We start from the raw sequence: 12,255 nt of genomic DNA, 5'->3' as shown, positions 1-12,255 counted from the left end.
AGCAATATGCACCCAGGACTGCTCTTGGTTCTGGGTGCATATGTGACACCCTGGCGCCGCCAGGTGATCACACTCAAAATAGGCCCCCGCATAACACCTTCCCTCACAGGGTTACACCGAGCCAACAAAACCCTAGTCACCCCCCCAGGGTAGGAAAGGCACACCAGTGGGCGGGACCAGGCGGAAGGACAACGCCCACCAGGTGTCTAGAGAACCCGGGGTGGGAAAAAGTGGAAGTTTCAGTTTTAAAATTCAGTTGAGCTGAGAGGAATGAGAGAGGAGAGAGGAGAAAGTCAAGTTCAAGTGAAGCCAGAGAGGAAAGGCATCGGGGTTGGAGACACGGCGTACTGGCTAGGTGGCAGATAGTGGTCCATGTCTGTCAGGAGATGGGAAGACGGCTGCCGGAGATCCGAGGTGGAACGGGACAGGATAGGAGCCCGCCGGTACCGACACTGGAGAACCGACCCGGAAACCGTGCACAGAGGGGGTACCTGGACCCTGAAGCAGAGATCGGAAGCACCGACTTTGTTAATTAACCAGTTGAGGACAGGATTACAGGTCCTGTCCCACCCAAAGTCCCAAAAGCAGACCAGCAGCCCACCGAGAGGAATAGGGCATCCGCCAGGGCCCCTTTAGATCCCATGGGTCAGCGTCTGCGGGCAAGGGTCCCACCCATAGTTCTGGGAGCAGGCTCCCATGTTCTATACCGAGAAGTCCAAGGAGGACTAAAAATAGTGCAGAGGAAAGTGACACAGACCATCACCCCGGGTGAGGGACCAGAATACACCCGGCCGCGGCGGCCGGCCACCAACACCTTGCTTTACAATTGGACTCGTGTGATTCATTTGACTGTGAGTACACCAGCATCCCCCGTTCTGACCGGGTGCGCCGACCCCTGCCACCACTATCCTCAGCACAGAGACACTGGGCCCCGGGACATCCATCCCTACCCACGGAGGGCTTAATATCCAGCTGCTATCCCATTGCCCCCGGGTGCTCCCTAACAGCAGCGGTGGTGCGACATCTCACCACACACCATGGGTGGCGTCACCAAGTGTTCACGGCAATCCCCGTACATATACGTCCCCCTTTATAGGAAGTGTCCGCGCGACCCCCGGGTCCAGAGGATCCCTTGAGCCACACTGTGGATCCGGATCCAAGCAGCCCGGCTGCTGCTGACTTGGGGGCGGCACACATATTATACTTGACAGGTTCAATTTAAAGGGTTGTCATCATTCAGGTGTAAAATACCTAGAATAACAAACTCTGCTGGTAGTCATCCTTCCTCCCTGTGACTGTTCCAGTCCAGTTGTTTTGACTGCAGCACTGATGTTACGTCAATAGGACGTGTACCGCCCCGCGGGCTCCGCCGAGCCGCTCGGATCCGTGCTCGTACGGTGGGTGGCTCGAGCTCCTCACGGACCCAGGGGTCACGTCTCTCTGCAAGGGGGTTGGCGCTACACGCAGGGGCTTCGTAGGGAGTTCCACGGCCGGGGCCGCAGTGGTTTGGAAGGGATGTAAGTTCGTGACGCCACCCACGGGTTGTGGTGAATGGATGGACACCACCGCTGCCGTTAACTAGGCCTCCCGTTGATGGTGTTGCGCAGCTTGGTGCTGACCCCTCCGTGAGTAAGGGAGTAATGGTCCCGGGGGCCCGAGGGAAGTGCTGAGGCGTGGGGACAGGCGCGTGCTGGATGCTGGCGCGGTGCGGTGCGCGGCCCGAAGGCACTGGTGTATTCACTATGACACAATACACTAGAGTCTCTGGTAAACCAAACGGGATGATGAACGGGGCCCGCAGCCGGCTGCAGCTTCTCCCTTAACAGGTTGGTGGTTTCCGCCTTTCTCCTGCACCTCTTTGTGTGCATTTTTGACTCCTATGCCTAAGCAACGGTAGTCTGCTCCCCGACTTGCTGGGTGTCGGAAGAGCCCTGTTTGCCCGCAGACGCTGGCCCCTTGGATCTCTATGCCTTGGTGGTGGCTTTACCCTGTATGGTTGGGCTGTTGTCTTCTAACGGGTCTTGTGTGGGAAAGGTCCTTAAGTCCAGTCCTCAATCAGTTGATTTGACTCGGCCCTGTCGGTTCGGGGCTTCGTACTGGGTCTGAGTACCCCTCCTGGTGCTCCGGTTTCCAATCGGTTCCCAGGTTCGGTACCGGCGGGCCACCGCCCGACCCCGGTCCCTACGGGTTCTACCGGCTGTAATCCCAGCTCCTGCAGGTGGCCACCACCGTCTGCCTCCTTGCCAGAGGTGACTGGGCTCTGACCCAGACACCTGAGTAGAATATTGGCAGGCTTGGTCACAGGTCTGCCCTTGAACTTGACCTCTCTCCTTCACTGTCAAGACTAGACTACTACACACTGAACTTGTGTCTTTTTCCCGCCTCCAGGCCTGTGAACTCCTTGGTGGGCATAGCCAACCACCTGGCTCCGCCCCCCTGGTGTGGACATCAAACCTGGAGGGTGGTGACAAGGTTTTGAAGTTTGGCTGCTGTCACCTTTTTAGGGAGGGGGTGTGTGTGCATGGGACTACCTGGAACGACCTGCCTAGTCCAGGGTGTCACACACGCAATACTGCTTCAGCCAGTCACTGAGCTCAGCAGGTTGACGGCACGTGACGCTACGCTCAGTGACTACCCATATAACTGACAGGATAACCAAAAGAGCCATGCAAATTTAATGCTGAAATAGGTGTGAATAGAAACTTGCCCTAAAGTGTTGTCAAATAGTATTTAACCCCTTCACGACCGCGGGCAGTAAAATTACGTCCTATTTTAACGTGACTTAACGACCAGGGACGTAATTTTACGGCCTAAAGTTCATTTGATTGCCGTGGCCATAGCAACGGCTTTCAAATGATGTCCCCTGCTGTTTCTTACAGCAGGGGACCTTTGCTTCACCTCAGGGGGGGTGGCATCGCCACCCCCCATCGACGATCGATGTGATTGGCTGTTCAAATCTGAACCGCCAACCACATCTTTCACACTGATTTCGGTAAAAATAATGCCGGAAATAGTGCGATACTGTGAGATCCGGCTATGATGTGCTGTAGCAGGTACAGCAGATCATAGGTGGATCTCAAACATGCCGCCCCCAGCCCCTGCAGCACTGATTGGAGCGATCGTGCTATGACGCGCAATCGCTCCAATCAGTGTGCAGTGGGGCGGTCTGATATGCCGGTGGCCGCCCTCCCCAGGCCTGTGCTGGTCTGGGGACCCTCCCCCAACATGTCTGCAGCGTGCAGCACTGGCTGGTACAAGTGGTACCACGCCACCGCTGCTGCCGCTGCTGTCACGGAGCAGGAGCGGTGAGTATTGTGCTCACTTTGCAGCCCATGCGCGCTTCCGTAATGGCCCCTGCTCGTGCCCCCCTGCGATCTGCCCCCCGACATCCCGATCTTCCCCCCCGACATCCCGATCTGCCCCCCCGACATCTCTATTCTGCAGCTCCTCCGGTATCTCCCTCCTCCTCTGCTCTCCTTGAAGCCCCTGCGCGCTCTTATTATTGCTCCTGCGTGCTCCCGTAATGGCCCCTGCCCGTGCCCCCCTGCGATCTGCCCCCCCGACATCTCCCGATCTGCCCCCCGACATCCCAATCTGCCCCCCGCCATCCCAATCTGCCGGCCTCCCCCGTGATCTCTATTCTGCAGCTCCTCCAGTATCTCCCTCCCCCTCTGCTCTCCCCCTCCCCCTCTGCTCTCCCCCTCTGCTGTCCACCCCCCCTCTGCTGTCCCCCCGACGTCCTCTTACCTGTCTTCACCGGCCGATCACATCTGCCTCCATCGCTGGGTCCTTCTTCCTGAGTCTTCTGCTGAGCTGTCCAACTTCCTGCCTGCGGCTCCTGTACAGCTGTCTATCTCGCTTGCCTTCTGTTCCTCCTGCTACTCCTCTGGGTACTGTGAGTATAACTTTTTTTTTTCTTTTTTTCCTCTATCCCCTGTCCATTTTTACACCTCGTGCGTCCCGCCGAGCGCTGATCAGGGATGCAGATAACGTATCTGCATCCGTGGTCAGTTTTCGGCGGGACTTTTTTTTTCCCGTATCCCCGACGCTTTTTGTATTGCATCAGTCCGTGCGTCCCGCCGAGCGATGATCAGGGATGCACATAACGGATCGGCATCCCTGCTCAATTTTTGGCGTGACAAAAAGCATCGGGGATACGGAAAAAAAAGTCACGCCAAAAATTTAGCAGGGATGCCGATCCGTTATGTGCATCCCTGATCAGCGCTCGGCGGGACGCACGGACTGATGCGATACAAAAAGCGTCGTGGATACGGAAAAAAGACTATTGCATCAGTCCGTGCGTCCCGCTGAGCGCGGATCAGGGATGCACATAACGGATCGGCATCCCTGCTCAATTTTTGTCGTGACTTTTTTTTCCGTATCCCCGAAGCTTTTTGTCACGCCAAAAACTGAGCAGGGATGCCGATCCGTTATGTGCATCCCTGATCAGCGCTCGGCGGGACGCACGGACTGATGCGATACAAAAAGCGTCGGGGATACGGAAAAAAAAGTATCGCATCTGTCCGTGTGTCCCGCTGAGCGCGGATCAGCATCCCTGCTCAATTTTTGGCGTGACTTTTGTTTTTTTACCGTATCCCAGCGTTTTTTGTATCTCATCCGACCGTGCCTCCTGCAGCGGCCGATCAGTGCACTGCGTCTGTGCATTTGAAAAGTCAAATGGCGTTCCTTGTCTTCTGAGCCCCGCCATGCGCCCAAACAATTGATCTCCACCACATATGAGGTATCTGCGTACTCGGGAAAAATTGCACAATACGTTTTATGGTGCATTTTTTCCTGATACCGTTGTAAAAAGAAAAAAAAAAGCTACCTTGTTGCTGCAAAAATTTAAAAAAAATAAATAATTTTCACGGTTCAACGTTATCAGCTTTCAGTGGCGCCCCTGGGGGTACAAGGGGCTCACTAAACATCTAGATAAATTCCTTGAGGGGTCTAGTTCCAAAATGGGGTAATTTGTGGGGGAGCTCCACTGTTTAGGCACCATAGGGGGGGTCTAAAAACGTGACATGGCGTCCGCTAATGATTCCAACCAATTTTGCTGTCAAATGGTGCCCTTCTCTTCTGAGCCACGCCATGCGCCCAACAATTACTTTCCACCACATGTGAGGTATCTGCGTACTCAGGAGAAATTGTACAATACATTTTATGGTGCATTTTTTCCTGATACCCTTGTGAAAAAAAGCTACCTGGTTCAAGTAACAGTTCTGTGGTAAAACAAAAGAAAATTGTATTCATGGCTCAACATTATCGACCTCTGTGGAGCCCCTTGCGGCTCACCAAACATCTAGATAAACTCCTTGAGGGGTCTAGTTTCCAAAATGGTGTCACTTGTGGGGGAGCTCCACTGTTTAGGCACCTCAGGGGGTTTTCCAAACGTGACATGGTATCCCCTAATGATTCAAACAAATTTTGCTGTCAAATGGTGCTCCTTCTCTTCTGAGCCCCGCCATGCGCCCAAACAATTACTTTCCACCACATATGAGGTATCGTCGTACTCAGGAAAAAATGCACTATAAATTTCATGGTGTATTTTTTCCTGATACCCTTGTGGAAAAAAAAGCTACTTAGTTGAAGCAACAGTTTTGTGGTAAAAAAAAAAAAATTCTTTTCACAGCTCAACTTTATAAACTTTTGTGACGCCCCCAGGTGTTCAAAGTGCTCACCAAACATCTAGAAAAATTATTTGAGGGCTCTAGTTTCCAAAATAAGGTCACTTGTGGGGGAGCTCCATTGTTTAGGCACCTCAGGGGGTCTTCAAGCCCGACATGGCGTCCGCTAATGAGTGCAGCTAATTTTGCGTTCAAAAATTCAAATGGCGCTCCTTCCCTTTCGAGCTCTGCCGTGTGCCCAAACATTTGATTTCCACCACATATAAGGTATCTGCGTACTCAGGAGAAAATGGACAATACATTTTATGTTGCATTTTTTCCCGATACCCTTGTGAAAAAAAAGCTACCTAGTTGAAGCAACAGTTTTGTGGTAAAATATTTTTTTTTTCTTTTCACGGCTCAACGTTATAAACTTCTGTGAAGCCCCGAAGTGTTCAAAGTGCTCACCAAACATCTAGAAAAATTATTTGAGGGCTCTAGTTTCCAAAATGGCGTCACTTGTGGGGGAGCTCCATTGTTTAGGCACCTCAGGGGGTCTTCAAACCCGACATGGCGTCCGCTAATGAGTGCAGCTAATTGTGCGTTCAAAAATTCAAATGGCGCTCCTTCCCTTTCGACCTCTGCCGTGCACCCAAACAATTGATTTTTACCCCTTATGGGGTATCAGCGTACTCAGGAGAAAATGCACAATAAATTGTAGGGTGCACTTTCTCTTTTCTCCCTTGTAAAAATGAAAATATTTTGGCTAAAGTAACATTTTTGTGTTAAAAAGTAAAATTTTCATTTTTTCCTTCCACATTACTTTGGTTCCTGTGAAGCACCTAAAGGGCTAATAAACTTCTTGGATGTGGTTTTGAGCAGTGTGAGGGGTGCAGTTTTTAGAATGGGGTCACTTTTGGGTATTTTCTGTCACCTCGGCCTCTCAAAGTCACTTCAAATGTGATGTGGTCCCTAAAAAAATTATTTTGTAAATTTTGTTGGAAAAATTAGAAATTGCTGATGAACTTTGACCCCTTCTAACTTCCTAACGAAAAAAAAATTTCTTTCGAAAATTGCGCTGATGTAAAGTAGACAAGTGGAAAATGTTATTTCGTAACTATTTTGTGTGAGATATCTCTCAGATTTATGGGCATAAATTTTCAAAGTTTGAAAATTGCGAAATTGTCAACATTTTCGCACAATTTCCTAAATTTTCACAAATAAACGGAAAAAGTATCGGCCGAAATTTACAACTGACATGAAGTACAATATGTCACGAAAAAACAATCTCAGAATCGCCAGGATCCGTTGAAGCGTTCCAGAGTTATAACCTGTCAAAGTGACACTGGTCAGAATTGCAAAAAATGGCCCGGTCATTAGGGTGTTTTAGTGGCCGGGGGTGTAGGGGTTAAAGCCCGCTTTACATGCTACTATATATCTTACGATGTGTCGGCGGGGTCACGTCGTAAGTGATACACATCCAGCATCGTAAGTTACATTGTAGCATGTAACAGCTACGTGCGATTGCGATTGAACGGTAAAACGTTCATCGCATACACGTCGTTCATTTCCTAAAAATTGAACGTCAGGTTGTTCATCGTACCCGGGGTAGCACACATCGCAGTGTGTGACACCCCATGAATGAGGAACAGATTTTACCTGCGTCCTGCGGCTCCCGCTGGCAAAGCGGAAGGAAGGAGGTGGGTGGGATGTTTATGTCCTGCTCATCTCCGCCCCTCCGCTTCTATTGGCCGGCTGCAGCGTGACGTCGATGTGACGCCGAACGTTTCTCCCACTCCAGGAAGTGGATGTTCGCCACCCACAGCGAGGTCGTATGGATGGGTAAGTACGTGAGACGGGGGGTTATTAGTTTGTGCGACACATTCAACAAATTGACCGTGTCGCACATACGATGGGGGTGGGTACGATCGCATACGATATCGTATGCTTAATTGCAAGGTGTAAAGCAGGCTTTAGATACTGACACAAGTGAATTCCCGTACCTCCGCGCCGCACTTCCGGGTACAGTGGAGCCTGTCTGCTCCCTGACCCGGCGTGCAGCGACGCGCTGACGCTGCAGAGAGGTTACGGCAGCGTGGAGAGGTAGCTCCTCCTTCTGCCATCTGTCAGCGTCAGTGTCCAGAGTGCCACAGAGGACGGAACACAGAGAAGAAGCTGCCTGTGCTTGGAGCACGTAAGCGCTCAGTGGGCCGAAGATTCAGGGGAGCAGGGAGAGGAGCCGCATAAGATGGGAGCAATATGTGGCTATATGGGAAGAGGCCACACAAGATGGGAGCGCTATATGGGGAGAGGGGCCATATTAAGATGGGAGCTATATGGGGAGAGGAGCCAACATAAGATGGGAGCTATATGGGGAGAGGCCACATAAGATGGGAGCGGTATATGGGGAGAGGGGCCACATAAGATGGGAGCTATATGGGGAAAGGAGCCAACATAAGATGGGAGCTAAATGGGGAGAGGAGGCAACATAAGATGGGAGCTATATGGGGAAAGGGGCCACATAAGATGGGAGCTATATGGGGAGAGGGGCCACATAAGATGGGAGCTATACGGGAAAAGGAGCCATATGGGACAGGATCTGCAGGAGAAAAGGAGCACATGGGATGAGATCTGCAGGGGAAAGAGGCCATAATGGGATGGAATCTGCAGGGGGAAAGAGGCCATAATGGGATGGGATCTTCAAGGGAAAGAGGCCATAATGGGATGGGATCTGTAGGGGGAAAGAGGCCATAATGGGATGGGATCTGTAGGGGGAAAGAGGCCATAATGGAATGGGATCTGTAGGAGAAAAGAGGCCATAATGGCATGGGATCTGAAGGGGAAAGAGGCCATAATGGGATGGAATCTGCAGGGGGCAAGAAACCACATGGGATGGGATCTGTAGGGGGAAAGGAGCCACATGGGATGAGATCTGTATGGGGAAGGTTGTCTGTTCCAATTTTAGCAGGGCTCCTTTAGTAATAATTTTTAAAAACTGTAGAAAGAACATTTAATACAATATGACTGACAGTGACTGGAGCAACTGGTACTGGACAGGAGAGTGACGGTATAGGAGGGGAAGGAGATTTTACTTTAAATTACTTGTATTTTGTGGTTGAGGAAAGTGCGTGAAAATGGGTGTGGTTACACAATGGGTGTGGGTTTTCAAATGGATGGGGTTTACAGAGAACCTGTTGTTAAAAATTTGAATCCCACCCCTGGGTACATCCAGAAAAAGGAAACAACTGGTACAGTCTATGCGATTCTCCTCAGTGGACATGGCCTTGCAGGCACAGGGATTCCTGTCAGTTGCTGGTAGTGGGGCTCACTTTAGCGCTCTTTTTGGGCTCCTCCCATGTTTTTCACGCTCTTTGCGAGTACCGCTCATGACAACACGCCCCTTCTTTTCCCGCGCTGCACAAGTAATGGCAACTGTCCTTTTTAAGCAAAGTATTAAACACAGTCCAGTAAGGAGCACAGTACCCAGGTTTTTTGCTGGACACAGAATCCTGTTTTGTGATGCGAAATGTAGCGCCCCACGGGGCAGGTGCATTAACCTACTCGTCGTTGGGCCATCGACAGTCGTGGTCACGAGTGGCCTAGCCCGGCTCCATTGCCCCGAGGTGTACAGAAGATGGCTAGGGAGGATGATGAGGGTAGTGGTGAGTTGTTTGTTGTGACACCACCTGTGGTAGGCAGCCAGGGAATGGGCCGCCACTGCTGTCGCTGTCCTCCGGGGCAGATGGTAGTAGCAGCTATGGGTGGTATAGCTACCCACAGGTGGAGCGGGCCCCGGGTAGGATGATGAGGGGAGTACTCATGGCGGCTCAGGGCGGCAGTACGGGTAATAAAGAGTCAGAGTCTATAGCTGCAGTTCCAGGTTGTACTCACTTTTGTACGATGACGCTCACCCAGGTAATACCAGTCACTTGCTATGATGGGCTTCGTCGAACCCGAATTACTTTAGAAATCAGTCCGGTTTGGTGTTTGGTGGGTTTCTCCTTGTAACGCTTGTCTGCGGATTCCCTGACTTGAAGATATGAGGGGACCCTGGGTTTCCGATGTGGGGTCCGGCTTGATGCGAGACCCCGGATCCTATATGGCACTGTGCTGTCGGGTGCTGTGTGGTCAGGGAAGCTTGAAACTTTCCCCGTCCAGGCAGATTCTGGAAAACTAATGTGAAGTGTGATCTTCGCTAGGGTCCTGCCGCCCTGTGTGGCGTCGATTCCGAGGGGAGCAGATTCACTCTCCCCACGGCAACCGTGTGAACTTTCTCCTCCTTCCCACCGGAACATCCCTGAGATGTGACTGCTCCCTTCCTCCCCTGCTGGAGAACTCCTCTAGACTGCCTGCCTGATTTTGGCTTGCTCACTAGTTTTCTTAACTGTTGTGTGACTCCAAACTCCCCCTGCTGGCTGCACCTTCCCCTCCCAGGTCCAAAGCTAGTGGGATTGGGGCCCCTGTTGAGGGCATCCTGTAAAAGGCACTCTGTCGGCGACCCTTTTATTACCCTACCCTAGCCCAGTCCCCAGTGGGAGCAAGGCAACCTGATGTGTATTTGTGTGTGTAATGTAGTAAAACCGGGACTGGCCTCCTCAGGAACCGGGTTTAGCATTACACCCAAATGTGGGTGCAATACTCTGTGGCAACTGAAGCTTCAGGGGCGCCACACTATTATTTTGCAAATAACTTTACTTCTCTTATATTTCTTTGATACTGCATTATCTGTGTATTGTCTGTCTGTCTGCTTTGCACCTTTTTTCTTTATTAACCCCTTCACCCCCGGCCACTAAAACACCCTAATGACCGGGCCATTTTTTGCAATTCTGACCAGTGTCACTTTGACAGGTTATAACTCTGGAACGCTTCAACGGATCCTGGCGATTCTGAGATTGTTTTTTCGTGACATATTGTACTTCATGTCAGTTGTAAATTTCGGCCGATACTTTTTGCGTTTATTTGTGAAAATTTAGGAAATTGTGCGAAAATGTTGACAATTTCGCAATTTTCAAACTTTGAAAATTTATGCCCATAAATCTGAGAGATATCTCACACAAAATAGTTACGAAATAACATTTCCCACTTGTCTACTTTACATCAGCGCAATTTTCGAAAGAATTTTTTTTTTCGTTAGGAAGTTAGAAGGGGTCAAAGTTCATCAGCAATTTCTAATTTTTCCAACAAAATTTACAAAATATTTTTTTTAGGTACCACATCACATTTGAAGTGACTTTGAGAGGCCGAGGTGACAGAAAATACCCAAAAGTGACCCCATTCTAAAAACTGCACCCCTCACACTGCTCAAAACCACATCCAAGAAGTTTATTAGCCCTTTAGGTGCTTCACAGGAACCAAAGCAATGTGGAAGGAAAAAATGAAAATTTTACTTTTTAACACAAAAATGTTACTTTAGCCATAAAATTTTCATTTTTACAAGGGAGAAAAGAGAAAGTGCACCCTACAATTTATTGTGCATTTTCTCCTGAGTACGCTGATACCCCATATGGGGTAAAAATCAATTGTTTGGGTGCACGGCAGAGGTCGAAAGGGAAGGAGCGCCATTTGAATTTTTGAACGCACAATTAGCTGCACTCATTAGCGGACGCCATGTCGGGTTTGAAGACCCCCTGAGGTGCCTAAACAATGGAGCTCCCCCACAAGTGACCCCATTTTGGAAACTAGAGCCCTCAAATAATTTTTCTAGATGTTTGGTGAGCACTTTGAACACCTGGGGGCGTCACAAAAGTTAATAAAGTTGAGCTGTGAAAATATTTTTTTTTTTTTTTACCACAAAACTGTTGCTTCAACTAAGTAGCTTTTTTTTCCACAAGGGTATCAGGAAAAAATACACCATGAAATTTATAGTGCATTTTTTCCTGAGTATGACGATACCTCATATGTGGTGGAAAGTAATTGTTTGGGCGCATGGCGGGGCTCAGAAGAGAAGGAGCACCATTTGACAGCAAAATTTGTTTGAATCATTAGGGGATACCATGTCACGTTTGGAGACCCCCTGAGGTGCCTAAACAGTGGAGCTCCCCCACAAGTGACCCCATTTTGGAAACTAGACCCCTCAAGGAGTTTATCTAGATGTTTGGTGAGCCCCAAGGGGCTCCACAGAGGTCGATAATGTTGAGCCATGAATACAATTTTCTTTTGTTTTACCACAGAACTGTTACTTGAACCAGGTAGCTTTTTTTTCACAAGGGTATCAGGAAAAAATGCACCATAAAACGTATTGTGCAATTTCTCCTGAGTACGCAGATACCTCACATGTGGTGGAAAGTAATTGTTGGGCGCATGGCGTGGCTCAGAAGAGAAGGGCACCATTTGACAGCAAAATTGGTTGGAATCATTAGCGGACGCCATGTCACGTTTTTAGACCCCCCCCTATGGTGCCTAAACAGTGGAGCTCCCCCACAAATTACCCCATTTTGGAACTAGACCCCTCAAGGAATTTATCTAGATGTTTAGTGAGCCCCTTGTACCCCCAGGGGCTCCACTGAAAGTTGATAATGTTGAACCTTGAAAATTATTTATTTTTTTTTAAATTTTTGCAGCAACAAGGTAGCTTTTTTTTTTCTTTTTACAATGGTATCAGGAAAAAATGCACCATAAAACGTATTGTGCAATTTTTCCCGAGTACGCA

Source organism: Anomaloglossus baeobatrachus, chromosome 3 (genome assembly GCF_048569485.1).
Source record: "Anomaloglossus baeobatrachus isolate aAnoBae1 chromosome 3, aAnoBae1.hap1, whole genome shotgun sequence".
NCBI lineage: Eukaryota > Metazoa > Chordata > Amphibia > Anura > Aromobatidae > Anomaloglossus > Anomaloglossus baeobatrachus.
The sequence above is the reverse complement of the archived record's forward strand: the minus strand, read 5'-3'. Positions refer to the sequence as shown.